The following is an 18,110-nucleotide window of genomic DNA, read 5'->3' on the forward strand; positions in this document are numbered from 1 at the left end:
ACAACCCTCTTTCCCCTGGAATGACAGCACAAATCCTCAAATTGAACCAGGAAATGAAATTAACCTCCGAAGAACCCTGCAACAAGCAGTTACCAACGCTCAAACCAATGATTCCGACCTTGAATACTTTGATACCGTCCTTTACATTTTCTCTGGACCTCGCGAGCCCAATGCCAGCTCCGACGCAAACAGCGATGAGATGGTCTTAGAAGTCTATGACTCGGATGAACCTTTCACCTTGGGAGGCTACCCCAGTACCAAATCCGAACCGCAACTAGACGTGTGGCAAAATGGCGACCCCCGTACTGAATCCGATGCAGACGCGGATTCGTTCTTCGGATTTGAGGATCTTCAGCCCAGCAGATATGACATCCCAACTCGTGAGTGCAGGATGATGCTGCAGCCTGAAGTTAAGAGACAGAGAGCGGTACACGCCCACAGAGAGCGGCCTGCTGCCACACAGAGCCTGGTCCACGCACCGCTCAGGGTTCCCGACTCTACGAAAGAAGACACGCAAGACTCCACACCGCAGTCCTTGCATGAACAAGAAGTGACTCCAGTATCACAAGCCTCCATGGCGAGCTCGTGGACAGACTCCACAATTGCAGAAATGCAAGACTCCAAACGCAGTCCTTGCACAAACAAGAAGTGACTCCAGTGGCACAAGCCTCCACAGCAAGCTCGTGGACAGACTCCACAATTGCAGAAATGCAAGACTCCAAAGCGCAGTCCTTGCACGAACAAGAAGTGACTCCAGTGTCACAAGCCTCCACAGCGAGCTCATGGACAGCCTCCACAATTGCAGAAATGCAAGACTCCAAAGTGCAGTCCTTGCACGAACAAGAAGTGACTCCAGTGTCACAAGCCTCCACAGCGAGCTCGTAGACAGACTCCACAATTACAGAAATGCAAGACTCCAAAGCGCAGTCCTTGCACAAACAAGAAGTGACTCCAGTGTCACAAGCCACTACAGCGAGCTCGTGGACAGACTCCACAATTGCAGAAATGCAAGACTCCAGAGCGCAGTCCTTGCACGAACAAGAAGTGACTCCAGTGTCACAAGCCTCCACAGCGAGCTCATGGACAGCCTCCACAATTGCAGAAATGCAAGACTCCAAAGCGCAGTCCTTGCACGAACAAGAAGTGGCTCCAGTGTCACAAGCCTCCACAGCGAGCTCGTGGACAGACTCCACAATTGCAGAAATGCAAGACTCCAAAGCGCAGTCCTTGCACGAACAAGACGTGACTCCAGTGTCATAAGCCTCCACAGCGAGCTCGTGGACAGCCTCCACAATTGCAGAAATGCAAGACTCCAAATGCAGTCCTTGCACGAACAAGAAGTGACTCCAGTGGCACAAGCCTCCACAGCGAGCTCGTGGACAGCCTCCACAATTGCAGAAATGCAAGACTCCAAAGCGCAGTCCTTGCACGAACAAGACGTGACTCCAGTGTCACAAGCCTCCACAGCGAGCTCATGGACAGACTCCACAATTACATAAATGCAAGACTCCAAAGCGCAGTCCTTGCACGAACAAGAAGTGACTCCAGTGGCACAAGCCTCCACAGCGAGCTCGTGGACAGACTCCATGATAGAAGAAACGCAAGACTCTAAAGCGCAGTCCTTGCACACACAAGACATGACTCTAGTGTCACAAGCCTCCGCAGCGAGCTCGTGGACAGCCTCCACGATAGAAGCAAAGCAAGACTCCGACGCGCAGTCCTTGCAGGAACAAGACCATGAGGGTCTAGCAACCTCCTCTGACCAACTAGCGGCAGACGATGAAAGTCTTCCATGCTCAAGTAAACAGCAAGAAGACTATGACAGTCCACCACGCTCCAGTGCACAGCAGGACAACCATGACTGTCTATCATGCTTCAGTGAAGATCAAAGCAACGATAACGGTCCAAGCCCAAATGAAGGACAACAGCAAGACAATGACAGTCCACCCACATTGTTTGCACCATCAGATGAAGACTCTGACAATTTACCCAACCCAAGTGAATAACAAGCAGCTACTGAGGATCTACCCACGGTATGTGAGACGGGTGACGACAGCATCCCACTTCCCATGCAAGATGTGCGAAGTGACAGACCTCAGCTACTGTGTACAGAGGCACTCGACGATCACTGTGAGACCACTGGTGACTCCGGTGACACCATGATACTTCCACCCTCATTTGCTCAAACCTCTCCACAAGTCAAAGCATTCCTGCATGTTCTGACTCCAGACGTGCAGCTTCAAGAAATCTCAGTTGACTCCAGTGAACCTGCTAAGACTCCGGACGGGGAGCACAAACAAACCAACACTGACTCAGTTAAAACAGACCAGACTCCAGATGGGGAGCAACCAAACGCCGACTCTGATTCACGTAAGCCGGACTTTACTCCAGACAGGGAGTGCCGCAACCTCAGTGATGGCACGTTCAGGGTGACAGCAGATGCCACAGCGACAGGAGATGGATCACTTAACAATTACACAGGGTCAGTAATAACAAGCAGTGGCTACAGTCCAAGAGGAATACACCAATATTCACCACAGCAATATCCACACATTATTTCCACACCAGCAGTGCAGCCAATGACAACTCATGCTGGACAAACCCAGTATTCAGGCATGCAGCAGCCAGCAGTCTATGCAGCATATTCTCAAACAGGCCAGCACTACGGATTGCCCACTAATGGAATCAAGACCGAAGGAGGACTACCGCAAGTGCAATCTGCACTACAGACTGGATGCCTTAGTTACAGCCCAGGATTTGCTGCACCACAGCCTGGCCAGACGGCATATTCCTATCAGATGCAAGGTTCTAGTTTCACACCATCACCAGGTATTTATGTGAGCAGCAATTCTGTTTCCAATTCGACAAGCTTCAACGGTTCTCAGCAGGATCACCCTTCCAGCACAGCATGTGGCCAGAACCAGTATGTACAGTCTTATCCAACTTCAACATATGGCACATCCATGACCTCAAATGATACTGTTGATGGTACCTCTTCAACGTCAACACCTTATCAGCTACAAAATGCCATCCGACAGCATCATCACAAACATTGAAAAAAGAAAGGGACTCCAAATCAGACAGCGAAGTGATTTGATCACTTCTTGGTTCCTGTGGCACAGGGATGTTGATGGCGTTCATAACCAAGAGAGACATTTGACCATGATGATTGATGGTTTTTGGACTCACACGAATGATTTGGACTTATTGTTTAATCACTGTTCCCATGACTTGTATATACCTTAATCTATCTACCTGTTTTTTGTTCAATTTTCTCAAAGTGTGCAGAAAATATGTAACATACAAAAAGGGGGGGATGTGGTGATGTGCATCAATGTAAATGCATGTAGGCTATCTAGATGTTAGAGGGGGCACCAGAAACATCACACACACACACTCAACCAATAGATCAGTTAGATAGGACATGACCAATGGACATTCACGATACACACGAAGGTGACATGACCACAGGGGGGCATTACACCACCCCATATATAAAGGACACCACACACATGATCTGCCTCTTTCCAGTGGAGACAGTCAGTGAGAACAGACTCAGGGTTGAATCAATATTACACCCACCACGTGGATTGCAGCAACTGGTTAGTCAGTCTGGGTAGCTATAGTAGAATTAGCAGTAGTGTCTAACCCGAGTAATAGAAGTGTAAATAGTTTAATAAACGTGTTGAAGTTATCTCCACGTCTGAATCTTCCTTTGTCAAGTGCACCACAAGGAAGCCGCTTATGTTACACCTACAACATAACAAATCAGCTGGTCTATGGAATATTTATTCGATTGAGCTATTTTGAAAGTTTCGACGAAAAAGTCCACTGGGAGGAAAACCCAGGCTGGTAGTCCAACGGAGGCACCTGAAAGAGAGACGATGGCGGAGGCGCCGCACCTATCACAGTGGATATGTTAGCTCATGGTGGAGAGTAACAAGGGCTTGAGGGCAAAAGTGGAAGATCTGGAGAAGAGGTTGAAGCGATTGAACCTCAGGATGGTGGGACTGCCAGAGGGAATGGAAGGTTCAAGGCCAAATGAATTCTTTTCAGAGATGTTCTCTCAGCTGGTGGTGGTGGGGAGGTGAGCGGGGGGTTTGCCTTGGGCACTCCAGCAGAAGCCACGGCTGAATGAGCCACTGTGATTTTCTGCTTTCATAGTTTCCAGAGGAATAAGCGGGTCCTGGAGTGGGCAAAGAAGAACCGCAATATTGATTGGGATGAGCACACGGTACGGAGCTACCAAGACATTGGGACCGAGCTGGCGAAGAGGCGTGAGGCCTTCAACAAGGCAAAGGCGGTATTCTACAGAAAAGGAGTGCAATTCTGGCTTGTGTACCCGGCACAACTGAGATTAATGATGGGCTCGAAAGATCATTTATTTGAGGTGCCGGAGTAGGCAGAGGCCTTTATTAGAGAGAGGAGACTGGGACCATTCTAAGGAGGGCTGATAGGGACTTTGGGAATGAGAGTGGTCAGGGGGGTAAATGATGCTTTATTATAATGTATTGATGTTTCTTCTTATTATTTTTTCTTGAATGTTGGGATTGTAAAAGGTGTGTTTGATAGAATACTGATAGGGGAAGAGGAATGTAGTTAGGACGCCAGGGTTTAGGCACTTGGGTTGGTAGGGTGGGCTAGGAGGGATTAAGCTGTTCTTTTTTTGGGCCTTTTGGAAGGGGGCTCTGAGTTGGGGCTACCTCACTAGCAAGCAGGAGAAGCTAATGAACAGGAGTTGAGTTGGGGGAGGGACTATGACTCATTGGGCCAGTTTTGGTGAGGCACAATGGGTCTAGTTGTTTGATTGTTTGATGGGTGGGATGGGTTAGCCGAGATGGCAGGTAGTCTGTGGGCCAGGGGGAGGAGGGAGGAGATCCTGGGTGGAAAAGGGGGGGGATGGGGTGGGAAGGGAAGAGCTAACAGTGACCAGGGGATTTTCTTTGTCTGATCCTTGGGGTGGGACCAGAGATCACCTTAAGTGGGCCTGTGACACAGGAATTTATAAGGAGAGGATGATTTATCACTGTGGAAATAGCTGACTTGCGGGTGAAGGAGGGGTAAGAGACCCCCGACAAGGTTAGTCATCTGGAACGAGCGGGGTATGGAGGGGGTGGTGAAAAGGGCAAAAGTTATTTTCCATTTAAAAGTTTTGGGGGTCGATGTGGTGTTCTTACAGGAGGCTCCCTCACAGTTGCGGAACCAGACAAGGCTGCTGAAGGCCTGGGGGAGCCAGGTTTTTCATTCAGGCTTTGATAGCCATGCCCAGGAGTGGTGATTCTAATCAACAAAATGGTCTGTTTCCAGCTAGTGGAGGTCTTGGCAGATCAGGGGGGTCAGTACATGATGGTTGGAGGGCAAGGCGGTGGTGTTAATGTAGGTATACGCCACAAATTGGGACGATGTAAAGTTTATAAGGCAGCTGTTGGCCGCAATAATAATAATCTTTAGTGTCACAAGTCAGCTTACATTGACACTGCAATGAAGATACTGTGAAAAGCCCCTGGTCACCACACGCCGGCGCCTGTTTTGGGTACACTGAGGGAGAATTCAGAATGTCCAATTCACCTAACAAGCACATCTTTCAGGATTTGTGGGAGGAAACCGGAGTGCCCAGAGGAAACCCACGCAGACACGGGAAGAACGTGCAGACTCCGCACGACATACTTATATACGTACCAAATTATTTTATGGGGATTTCAACTGTGTACTAGACCCGAAGCTGGATCGCTCCAGGCCAAAGTTGCTGGCTCCTTCGGGGATAGCGAGGATGTTAGCAGCATTCATTGAAGAGAGAGGAGGTACAGACTGGTGGTTTATGCACCCTGTGGGTGAGGAGTTCTCATTTCTTTTCTCCCCGGTGCACTCAAGGATAGATTTCTTTGTCATGGGTGGGACTCTCCTCCCCATGGTGAAAAAGGCGGAATATCCTGTAGTGGTTATTTCTGATTGTGCTCCGCGTTTGGTGGTTCTGATGTTGGAGGCAGGCTGGACGCATCGCATGGGATGGAGGTTGGACCTAGGGTTTTTATCAGATGTTGGGTTCTGTGTGAAGGTCTCCAGAGCCATAAAGGAAAATGTGGAGTTTAATGAGAATGGGACAGTCTCTCCCTCTACTCTGTGGGAGGCGTTGAAGGCGGTGATTAGAGGAGACATCATATTGTATAAGGCACGCATGGATGGGGAGGCAAAGAAGGAACAACAGAAGTTAGTGATGAGATCCTGGGAGCGGACGTTGGCTATGCGAGCAACCCAACTCCGGAACTATTGGCGCACAGGAAGAAACTGCAAATGCAGTTTAACTTGCTGTCTACAGACAGGGCAGTGCGCAAGCTGAGGTAGTTGAAGGGGCTGGTGTATGAGTACGGAAGAAGGCCAGTTGTCTTTTGGCTCACCAGCTAAGGCAGCAGGAGACGGCTAGGGAGATCATTCAGGTTCGGGATTTGGAGAGTTGGCTGGTCTCCACGCCAGACAAGGTGAATGGGGCATTTTGAGCCTTTTATCAAAGGCTTAAAAGGTCGGAGCCGCCAGGTGATGAGCTGGAATGGCAGAGTGTTTAGAGGGTCTGGAGTTTCCAAGATGGGGAAGGAATTGTGGAAAGAGTTGGAGGCGCTCCTGGAAATGGAGGAATTCCGAACAGCCCTAGCAAAGGTGTGGATGGGGAAGGCGCAGGGGATGGTTTCCTGGTAGAATTTAATAAGTTTGCAGATCGTTTGATTCCATTACATGTGGCGATGAATAATGATTCCATGGAGCAGGGTACTCTCCTTGAGACATTGGGGCAGGCATCAATCTCCTTCTCCTGAAAAAGGATAAGGATCCCGCAGATTGGGGTCATATCACCCGATTTCACTGCTCAATTTTATCACAAAGCTTTTGGCCAAGATCCTGGTGTTGAGGTTGGAACCCTGTCTCCCTGTGGTAGCTAGGAAAGACTAAGATTTGTGAAGGGCCGAAAGCTGTCATCCAACGTGACGCGTTTGCTCAATGTGGTTCTCATCCCAGCGGCTGGACCGGAACTGAAGATAATCGTGTCACTGGATGCAGAAAATGCGTTCGCTAGGGTTGAGAGGAGGTTCTTCTTTGTGATGTTGGAGAGGTTTGGGCTGGGCCCTGGGTTTGTGTCATGGGTATGGTTGTTGTACGAGGCTCCCTCCACCAGCATACATACCACGACTACATTGGGAGACGAGGGGTGTCCTATGTCTGCCCTCTTGTTCGCGCTTGAACCACTGACTATTGCATTGAGGGCCTCAAATAAGAGAAGAGAAATTATTAGTAATTGCAGATGACTTTCTGCTAGACACAAGGGAGCCGGGGCCAGTGATGGGGGCACAGTGGGTATATTGAAGAGGTTTGGTTCCTTCTCGGGATCCAAGTTAAATTTAGGGATGAGTGAGTACGTTGTGGTTAGGACCTCGGGAGGGGATGGTCTTGGGGGGGTCTATCTTACCACCTGGCAGGGACTACTCTTCGGTATTTGGAGATCCAGGTGGTACAGAACTGGGAGTGGCTACGTAAATTGAATTTTACCAGCCTAGCAGACAGAGTAAAGGCTGACCTGCAAAGGTGGGATAGCATTGTCCTTGGCGGGCTAGGTTCAATCTGCCAAAAATATACATCTTACAGAGGTTTGTGTCCTTATTTCAGTGTCTTCCAATATTTCCCGGTCCTTTTTTCAGAGGATTGAGCAGGTTTCATTTAGACGGGGAAACCCCCGGGAGTTCGAAGGGGGTCCTTCAGATGGATAGACATTCAGGGGGAATTTGATGTTTTATTACTGGGCTGCCAACACGGAGATGTTGGGGTGGTGTGGAGACCCAGCATCAATCTGGGTGTGGATGAAGTCTGGGTCATGCAAGAGGGTCCAGTTTGGGGTCGCTGGTGACAGCTTCTCTGCCTTTTGCTCCAGCAAAGTACTCATCAAACCCGGTAGTTGTCTCCACTTTAAAAATGTGGAGGCTACTCCGTCAAGCTGGGGCCAGCGTCAAGGTGGGCTCCTATTTATATGAACCACTTGTTTGAACCAGCAAAGTTGAATGCCACATTTTGGGGGTGGAGGGGGATGGGGCTGGAGAGAGTGATCTATTTCTGGAGGGGTAGTTTGCCAGCCTGGAGGCGCTGAAATAGAAAGTTGAGCTTGTGAGCTCCGATGCGTTTAGGCACCTCCAGGTTCCCAAATTTTGTTCGATGGATATTTCTGACATTTCCAGTGGCGCCGCCTTCTACCTTATTGGATAGGATATTTTCCGGCTCGGGGTCGGAAAAGGATAGCTCATCCAGCATTTATGGATGCACTTTGGGGAAAGAGTTGGACTCGGTGGAGGCCAAATGGGAGGAGGAGCTGGGACCCAATACTGGAGGAGGAGGTGTGGAGTGAGTCTCTCTGCAGGATGAACGCCACGTCATCCTGTGCGAGGCCGAGTCTGATCCAGTTCTAGGTAGCGTTTATGACGCACCTCACCAAGGCCAGAATGAGTCATTCCTTTGAAGGGGTTGAGGATAGGTGCAAGCGCTGTTCAAGAGGGCCTGCGAACCACACACACATGTTCTGGTCCTGTCCCAAACTTGTGGGTTTCTGGGTCTCAGCACCATATTGGCAATCCTGAATATTGAACTGGAGCATTGTCCTTTAGTGGCTATATTCGGGGTATTGGACCTGCCGGAGCTTTGGACAGGTACGAGGGCAGATGCCCAGACATTTGCCTTGCTGGTTGCTCGGAGGCGAAACCTCCTGAAATGGAGATTGGTGATGCCACCGTGACTAGGTGACGTAATGGAGTTTTTGCACCTTGAGAAGGTCAAATATACCGTGACGGGGGTCAATTGACAGGTTCTACCATGGATGGCAACCATTCATGTTGTATTTTAAGGAATTGGTCGCTGTTAGCTGTTGGAGGGGGGGGGGGTGTTAGAATGGGGGAGGGAATGAGGGGGTGGGTTTACTTGTTTTTTGTTTTGATTATTTTGTTTATAATTTGTGTACTTTTTGTATTTTTTTGGTGTAAAATGATAAAAGTTTAATATATTTATTTAAAAATTTTTTTTTTAATTGACAGGTCCAAATTTCCCATTCTTCGCAGAATCGGGGTTTATTTTCATCGTGGCGGAAGTTCTGCCCTCCACAAACATGAGCCACTGAGTCTGGGGTCAGCTTTGGGGGTCATTTAAATATTTTTGATGGGCTCCTTAGCCTCAACCAAAGTGGCAGTGGAGATTTGCTGTGGTAGTGGAATGTCAGCAACAAACGTATGAATGTTGGGTCGTGCCCCTCATCTGTTTAACTAAATATATACATAGTGCTTATGTGACACGAGGATGCACTGATTGTTGCCATCATTAAAGGCCTTCACAAAAGGCAGGCCTTATACAGCACAGTATCAAAAAAATGGAATTGCAGCTGTTTGTTCTACTGGCTGGAGCTTCTAAATTATGTACCTAACTGTCCTACTTGCTAACAGGCCAAATTTGCCTAATACAGTTGTTATCCAGTAATGTAGATAGTATCCTTTCTGGAGGTGTAAAAGCTGCTGCCTTATTACAATCATGATGTGGAGATGCCGGCGTTGGACTGGGATGGGCACAGTAAGAAGTCTTACAACACCAGGTTAAAGTCTAACAGGTCTGTTTCGAATCACTAGCTTTCGGAGTGCAGCTCCTTCATCAGGTGACTCACTCACCTGGTGAAGGAGGTGTCCTCCGAAAGCTAGTGATTCCAAACAAACCTGTTGGACTTTAACCTGGTGTTGTACGACTTCTTACTATTAGAATCAGTTTACCTACTTCTTTAATCAAGGGGGTTTCTGCCTATGACAGTTTTTCTGATAGCTTCAACTTAACATAACATTACCATAGAATCACACAGAGTATTCAATCTACTCTTTCTGTACTGGCTCTTTGAGAGAACTATCTAAATTATCTCACTCTCCAGCTGTTTCCTCATATCCCTCAAAGTTTCACCCTTTCAAGACTTGTTCCAATTCCCTTCCGTAAGTTTGACTTGTATCTGCTTTTTTTTAACCCATTCTTGGGATGTGAATGTTGCTGGCCTAATCCATCCCTAATTTACATTCCAGACAGTGCATTACAGATCATAACAATTCATGGCACACAGCATTTTTCCTGTCCCATCTGGCTCTTTTGTCAATTAACTTAAAATGTTTTTAATATAACCCACAGGTAAATTATGTGGATTATAGATGTATTTGCATGCGGCCTGTTCTATACTTTGGGTGAAGCCTAGTTCAAATTACTCACAGTAGTTGCTGACAATTTTCTACCTCGGAACAAAATGCTGACAATGCGCTGGTTTGATTTTTTTTTTCCCCCCCCCCACGCAGTTAAGTTTGGATCACTACACACAGGCTAGGTCCCTCTCCACAAGCATTAATGAAAGGGTAATTAGGAGAGAACTATTAATAGCTCGGCCTCATGCACTTCCTAGCAGTATGTGTCAGAGCAGCATTTAGGAAGACCTTGAAATAAATTTCTCCTGCCCTTTTCACTATAATTGGATCGATGAGGGAGCAAGTGAGAGGATGTAATACCTTAAAGGAAGCCTTATGGAAAGCATAACTCCAGTCTGGCTTTCAAGAATGGTGAATGAACTATACAAGACTGCAAAAGGCCAGTTCCATCTGTTCTGTTCTGTACTTAAGTTAAATAACAGCGCCCCTGGCCTTTACTCTGCAGGAGATGAGAGCACCAGTGACCCAAGGATTTCAATAAGCATACTTCAGTGCTTCCAATATATAAAAGCCTAGAAATTGGATTGTATCACATCCATTTTCAGGGGGAAAATGGCAGCTTGTTCCCAGACCCACATTTTAATGCTGTTGCTTCCATAGATTAACAGAAATTATGCTTATGATTGTTGTCCTTATTGTTTGCCTTCAATTTAGGTGCAAAGAATATCGGGGAGAATTTTACAGCCCCCCCCCCCCCCCCCCCCCGGGCCAGGAGCAAACTTGCAAGCGGGAGGAGGATGAAAGCTTTTTACTTTATCATTTACACATATGTGTACCTCAATTCTTCACTTACTGCTATATTTTGTATCAGACGGAATAAATGATGTAAGTGGCAAACCAATCTAAATCTTCAGAAGGCTGCACACAGAAAATTGTATTTACCCTGGGTTTGTTTGTGTCTTATGCCTTCAGCAGGTGACTTGATCTTCAACCTCATCAAACTCCCCTCAGATCGAAAAGTCAATGGCTATGTCAATTCATTGGAACAATGGTTCAAAGTAGAAAATTCTCCAGAATGTTGTTTTTATAACCAGGAATTTATGAAAATTGCTGTCCATTGATAAATGTACAGAATCACCATAGATGACTCATCTTTACCCTGCCCAAAAGTTCCTGGCAAATGTCATGGGCCATCACATTGTAGTGCAGGAGGTGATCTTGAAGGAATTCAGAAAAAGAAAGTCATTGGGCATCTAAGTGAGGATTGTAACAGTGACAGGGGCAACAGCAAACAACAATGGAGAGATACCCCATGGTTAGCTTCTAACAAATTCTGAAATTGTGCCATCATATCAGGGATAACTGCAATATTTGCAGGGTTGTCTCTGTCACAACAGCTCATGCTGGAACTCATTGCAGTGAGCAAAGTGCGAGCGATTACATAGAAGGAGAGAGTTATGGGCAAAAGAAGACTGGGCAGCTTCTGAAAGCTTTCTAATTTCTAGGTTTATGACATTATTTTGCCTGCAGCATTTATGAGTATAAGTGAACGGCAAAAGCAAAAGTAAGTGTTTTGGCTCACAGAGAAACTAATTTTCTTAACTTAATTCTGTTATCATTGACTAACATGCAACTAGTATCTCTTGGTTCCAAGTTCTGGAATTCTATCTCTAAGCCTCTCTGCTTCTCAAAACCGACTTCTCTGACCAAGTCATCTGCCCTAATATTTCTTTATATGGCTCAATGCCAAGTTTTATTTGGTAATGCTCCTTAGAAGAGCCTTGGCACGTTTTACTAATTAAAAGTGATTTATAAGTGCAAGTTGTTGTCGCTGTTTGCGATCGCAATGAGGAGTACATTGAGGCTAACCCATGTAGAGCATTGTAAGTCATCTTATGAGACATGTACAGCAGTAAGTTTGCGCAGGCCGTTAATACAAACTAGGCATATAACCAGCCAAGCAGCTTTCATGTGTTAGCATTGTCATCCACTCAGTATAAATACACTGAAGTACCAGTTGTCTCTGCCATTGTGCGCACTAATTAGTAGTTACAGTGAATTAAAAATAATGATTGTCTGGTTTCTCATCTATAAGCACACAGGTATATTTAACTTGTATGTGAAATTTTGTGAAACTGGCGTCAGTACTTTACAGCATTTTATTGTGAATGTCTTGGAAAAGTAAATTCAGTGCACTGCTTCAGAGTCAATCATGATGGTAGAACAAGAGGTGCAGGTCCAGATTAGCACAATGCAAATTCAGGACTAATGCCTGGAGCATATGGAACAAATCTCCAAGTAATGTAGTGGAAGGAAAAACTCATGATTAATTGAAAGTTGCTTTTATATTGTGTAAGTGTCATGCAGCAAGCCCAATTACCAAAGATTAAACAGCTAAATTTACTACAGTGGGTAGGCCATATTCAGGTGCTGGTGACATTCATCAACAATAAAAGTGACTAGAGAAACAAGTAGCTGCTGTCATGGGTGATGGTGGCACATTTCTAAGTGCGTAAGCTGGATCAAATGGCCTCCTTCATCCATAGAAGTTAGAATTCTGGAATAACACGAACTTGGTCTTTGTTTCTAAACTGTTAAATTCAATTGTCTTATCCTAAAGGCAAACCTGCTCATCCAAAGTAAAAGCAAACGTTTGGGGATTTTTTCCCCCTTTCCTTCCTGGGATGTAAGCATCGCTGATAAGGCCAGCATTTATTGCCCAGCCCTAATTGCCCTTCAAAGGTGGTTGTGAGCACGAGCAGCCTTCTTGAGCCCCTACAGTCTGTGTGGTGAATTTAAAAATACAGTGGCCCACGAAAGTTATAGGATTTTGACCCAGCATCAATGAAGGAATGGCAGTATATTCCCAAGTCAGAATGGTGTGTGATTTGGGTCAACTTGCAGATGCTGGTGTTCAAATGTGTCTGCAGCCCTTGTTCTTTTAGGCTGTAGAGGCCACGGTTTTGGAAAGCTTATTGATGCCTGTCTCTGAAGTGTGAACTTACTAAGGGCGCAATTTTTCCAAAAGGGAACAAAGGCCCCTAGCGAGCGCGTTTAGCTGCAAGTTTCCCGGAGCTCACAGTGCCGAGAAACACATGGCTATTCAACGCGATTCGCTTTGAATAAGGGGTCGGAACGGGGAACACACAGCCGAGGCCGCACATAGCCCCGTTTTGTACAGTGGGGAGCTCCGCTCGCCGGAACTCTCCAGTGTAGCAAGAGACCCGGGAAACGATCCCCAACCTCTCCCCGAGACCAAACACATTAGATGAGGGTCCCCGCACCTTCTCCTGCACCCACACCGGGTACAGCAGACCCGATCGCACGCAAACATCGTCAGCTTGGCACCTTGCAAGTGCCAACCTGGCAGTGCCCAATGCTAGCTGACAGTGCCACCTGAGCACCTTGGCAGTACCAGGCTGGTAACAAGTTGGCACTGCCAGGGTGACCAGGTGGCACCAGCAGTGCCACAGAACCACCCTGCCCAAAGGGCATGATGGGGAGGGGGGGGGTCTTCGATCTGCTTGGAGAACCCCACGAGTGCCAGTCCATCTGGTCCCCATTTGTGGTAACCAGTGCTGAACAGCACTCGCCCGATGTCTCTGAGGCGAAGGGGATGAATCCCAAAGCCTCAGGTACCTCAGGAATCTGAACATTAGAGTGAGGCTAACTGCCTCGCTCTAATATGCAGATTCGGGTTTCACATCGCAACGTCTCGCGAAATCGCGTTGGATCTCGTGAGGCACAGCGAACCGGTTAGATTGCGGGAGCAGGGCCACCCAGCTTTCATCGGCCAAGCTGCGCCGCGGGTGAGCTGCTTTTTTGGCGCAGCATGGTCATTGGAATGCACCCTAAGAGTTTGTACCTTGTAATCTTGTGAAAAAGTTTTATACTGGAAGCCACTTTGCCTCAAAAGCAAAGAGTTCCCAAATTGATTTAATTCATATAATAGTACATTGTGTGCATGGAACATTTATAGATACTCAAAATGGAACCACATGGAACCATCTCCAATTTATACAGTGACTGCTAAGTGTTTCTTTATTGAGAGCCTATGCAAATGTTGGTGTACTTCTTGTCATAATCTCCAAAATACATCCTGGGAATGTTGCCCAGGGCTTCTCTTCTCTGCTGGTGTCATTTCAGCGGAAATTCAATGGAAACCCCCTGGAGGTATGTTGGTGGGAAATGTCCACAGAGTAATAATGGCAGAGTAGGAGACCTCCTCAGGAAATTCCCAGTGCCAATGGATAATGCCCAAAGGGAAGCAGTAGTTTAGCTGTCAATTCTTTTGTCATACTGCATGAAAATAAAAGTGAACACAGTATTAAGTCAGCAAATGTGAAAGAAATGGAATATCGAACTCGCGATGCATAATATACCTGGCTCCACCAGTACAAAATGTAATAATCTCACAAATCCTCACTGTCTTCAGGGGATGTCCCGGAGGACTGGAGAATAGCTAATGTTGTTCCTCTGTTTAAGAAGGGTAGCAAGGATAATCCAGGGAACTACAGGCCGGTGAGCCTTACTTCAGTGGTAGGGAAATTACTGGAGAGAATTCTTCGAGACAGGATCTACTCCCATTTGGAAGCAAATGGACGTATTAGTGAGAGGCAGCATGGTTTTGTGAAGGGGAGATCGTGTCTCACTAACTTGATAGAGTTTTTCGAGGAGGTCACTAAGATGATTGATGCAGTTAGGGCAGTGGATGTTGTCTATATGGACTTCAGTAAGGCCTTTGACAAGGTCCCTCATGGTAGACTAGTACAAAAGGTGAAGTCACACGGGATCAGGGGTGAGCTGGCAAGGTGGATACAGAACTGGCTCGGTCATGGAAGGCAGAGAGTAGCAATGGAAGGATGCTTTTCTAATTGGAGGGATGTGACCAGTGGTGTTCCACAGGGATCAGTGCTGGGACCTTTGCTGTTTGTAGTATATATAAATGATTTGGAGGAAAATGTAACTGGTCTGATTAATAAGTTTGCAGACGACACAAAGGTTGGTGGAATTGCGGATAGCGATGAGGACTGTCAGAGGATACAGCAGGATTTAGATTGTTTGGAGACTTGGGCGGAGAGATGGCAGATGGAGTTTAATCCAGACAAATGTGAGGTAATGCATTTTGGAAGGTCTAATGCAGGTAGGGAATATACAGTGAATGGGCAGCACGGTAGCCTTGTCGGGCAGCACGGTAGCCTTGTCGGGCAGCACGGTAGCCTTGTGGATAGCACAATTGCTTCACAGCTCCAGGGTCCCAGGTTCGATTCCGGCTTGGGTCACTGTCTGTGCGGAGTCTGCACATCCTCCCCGTGTCTGCGTGGGTTTCCTCCGGGTGCTCCGGTTTCCTCCCACAGTCCAAAGATGTGCGGGTTAGGTGGATTGGCCATGATAAATTGCCCTTAGTGTCCAAAATTGCCCTTAGTGTTGGGTGGGATTGCTGGGTTGTGGGGATGGGGTGGCGGTGTTGACCTTGGGTGGGGGGCTCTTTCCAGGAGCCGGTGCAGACTCGATGGGCTGAATGGCCTCCTTCTGCACTGTAAATTCTATGATAACTATGGTAGAACCCTCAAGAGTATTGAAAGTCAAGTTGCAGCTGTATAGAACCTTAATTAGGCCACACTTGGAGTATAGTGTTCAATTCTGGTCGCCACACTACCAGAAGGATGTGGAGGCTTTAGAGAGGGTGCAGAAGAGATTTACCAGAATGTTGCCTGGTATGGAGGGCATTAGCTATGAGGAGCGGTTGAATAAACTCGGTTTGTTCTCACTGGAACGAAGGAGGTTGAGGGGCGACCTGATCGAGGTCTACAAAATTATGAGGGGCATAGACAGAGTGGATAGTCAGAGGCTTTTCCCCAGGGTAGAGGGGTCAATTACTAGGGGGCATAGGTTTAAGGTGAGAGGGGCAAGGTTTAGAGTAGATGTACGAGGCAAGTTTTTTACGCAGAGGGTCGTGGGTGCCTGGAACACGCTACCGGAGGAGGTGGTGGAAGCAGGAACGACAGTGACATTTAAGGGGCATCTTGACAAATACATGAATAGGATGGGAATAGAGGGATACGGGCCCAGGAAGTGTAGAAGATTGTTGTTTAGTCAGGCAGCATGGTCGGCACGGGCTTGGAGGGCCGAAGGGCCTGTTCCTGTGCTGTACATTTCTTTGTTCTTTGTTTTAGGCTTCACCTTGAAAACCTAAGAATAAGTATATTTCCATAAATAACATTTCAGATCTCTGAGCATTGCCATAGGATATCTGAGCTAATACTTTCAAAAACCTGAAGCTGAAATTTTTTATTTTAAAGTGCAACTTGGAAGTTTGTAAGAAAGTCAGAATGGGTGGCACAGTGGTGCAGTGGTTAGCACTGCTGCCTACAACGCTGAGGACCGGGTTCGTACCGGCCCAGGGTCACTGTCTGTGTGGAGTTTGCACATTCTCCCCGTGTCTGCACGAATTTCACCCTCACAACCCAAAGATGTGCAGGTTAGGTGGATTGGTCATGCTAAAGTGCCCCTTAATTGGAAAAAGAAAATTGGGTACTCTAAGTTTTAAAAAAGTCAAACATTTTTGGAAATATTTCAACAGAACTTAAAGAAAGGATCAATTTACCTGAATGTAAAAAACAATTAAAGTTTAGATGGGGTAGCCAAAAGTATTTTTTATTGTTTCGGAACACCATTGGATTGAAAAATACAATACAAAGATGACTGATAAAAAATATCTATTAAACTCCAGTGTTAGTTACAACTAAAGGCAGATGGGGCTACACTGATGACTCATAGAATATGCAGGTAGTGTGAATGTTGCTAATGTGATAGCCAAAATAGTGCCAGTGATATTCACAGATACAATCTCTTTGTCGCCAAACAGAAGACAGGATTTGTGTAAACAGTCAAGATTTTTATTAAATCTGCCTTAGTTGCACTTGAATCATCATTTTATGGCAGGCTTAACATTAGGTGTTGTCTGTTGTGCTCAGCTTAGTTAAGTGTGAAACAAAATGGCTAAACTGTCGCCTGGTGCGATTGATAGAGAACTAGATAGTTTAAAAACAGCTCTCAAAGAGACTGCTATTGCAATTTGGAAATTTGATATTCTCAATGCTTCTGTCCTAGGTCAGAATATGAATCAACAGAATCAATAGATTGTCTTAAATACATGATGGGAGTGTTTGAGGGAAGAGGTGATTACAGACTCAAAATCCTAGCGATCAGATGTAGATATCTTTTCACCCAATCATTGCATGTAACCTACGTTGTCCGACCCTTCAAGCTAGAGAAGGAGAAAGCATGGCAATTTGTATTTGACCTAAAGGCAGAATAATATAACTTTAAAATGCCTTTTTAATAAAAGGAAAACAATGTTAACTGTAGGAAACCTAAAATAAACAGCAGAATCAATTAACACCTGTTGAGGGAAGAGATAGGGGGAATGGGCTAAATCTTCAAAAAAGCTTGCATAGGTTCAATGGCTGAATATCCTCCTTCTTATCCTTGTAATATTTTTTTAAATATAAATTTAGAGTACCCAATTCAATTTTTCCAATTAAGGGGCAATTTAGCGTGGCCAATCCCCCTACCCTGCACATCTTTTTGGGTTGTGGGGGCGAAACCCACGCAAGCACAGGGAGAATGTGCAAACTCCGCACGGACAGTGACCCAGAGCCAGGATCAACCTGGGATCTCGGCGCCGTGAGGCAGCAGGGCTAACCCACTGCACCACCGTGCTGCCCTTTCCTTGTAATATTTTATGATTCTCTAATAGAATGATGAAATTTTGTTGATGAAATATCCCCTGAGAAATGCTTGAGCTCTCCAATGGGCAAGAAACATACAGATCATCGCCATTCATAGAGCCAGACTTGACAATGTGTGGTCTGAAGTGCTGATCGTAACAATGATGTTCTAAATAACAATTTCATCCTT

The 18,110-nt window shown here is 46.4% G+C and overlaps 1 protein-coding gene across 3 annotated transcripts in view; it reads left to right on the forward strand.

The window, feature by feature from the left end:
* fndc5a (fibronectin type III domain containing 5a) overlaps positions 1–18,110 on the forward strand; it is a 248,256-nt gene that overhangs the window by 188,860 nt on the left and 41,286 nt on the right. The window lies entirely within an intron of this gene.

The sequence above is a fragment of the Scyliorhinus torazame genome, chromosome 1, assembly GCF_047496885.1.
Source record: "Scyliorhinus torazame isolate Kashiwa2021f chromosome 1, sScyTor2.1, whole genome shotgun sequence".
Classification (NCBI taxonomy): domain Eukaryota; kingdom Metazoa; phylum Chordata; class Chondrichthyes; order Carcharhiniformes; family Scyliorhinidae; genus Scyliorhinus; species Scyliorhinus torazame.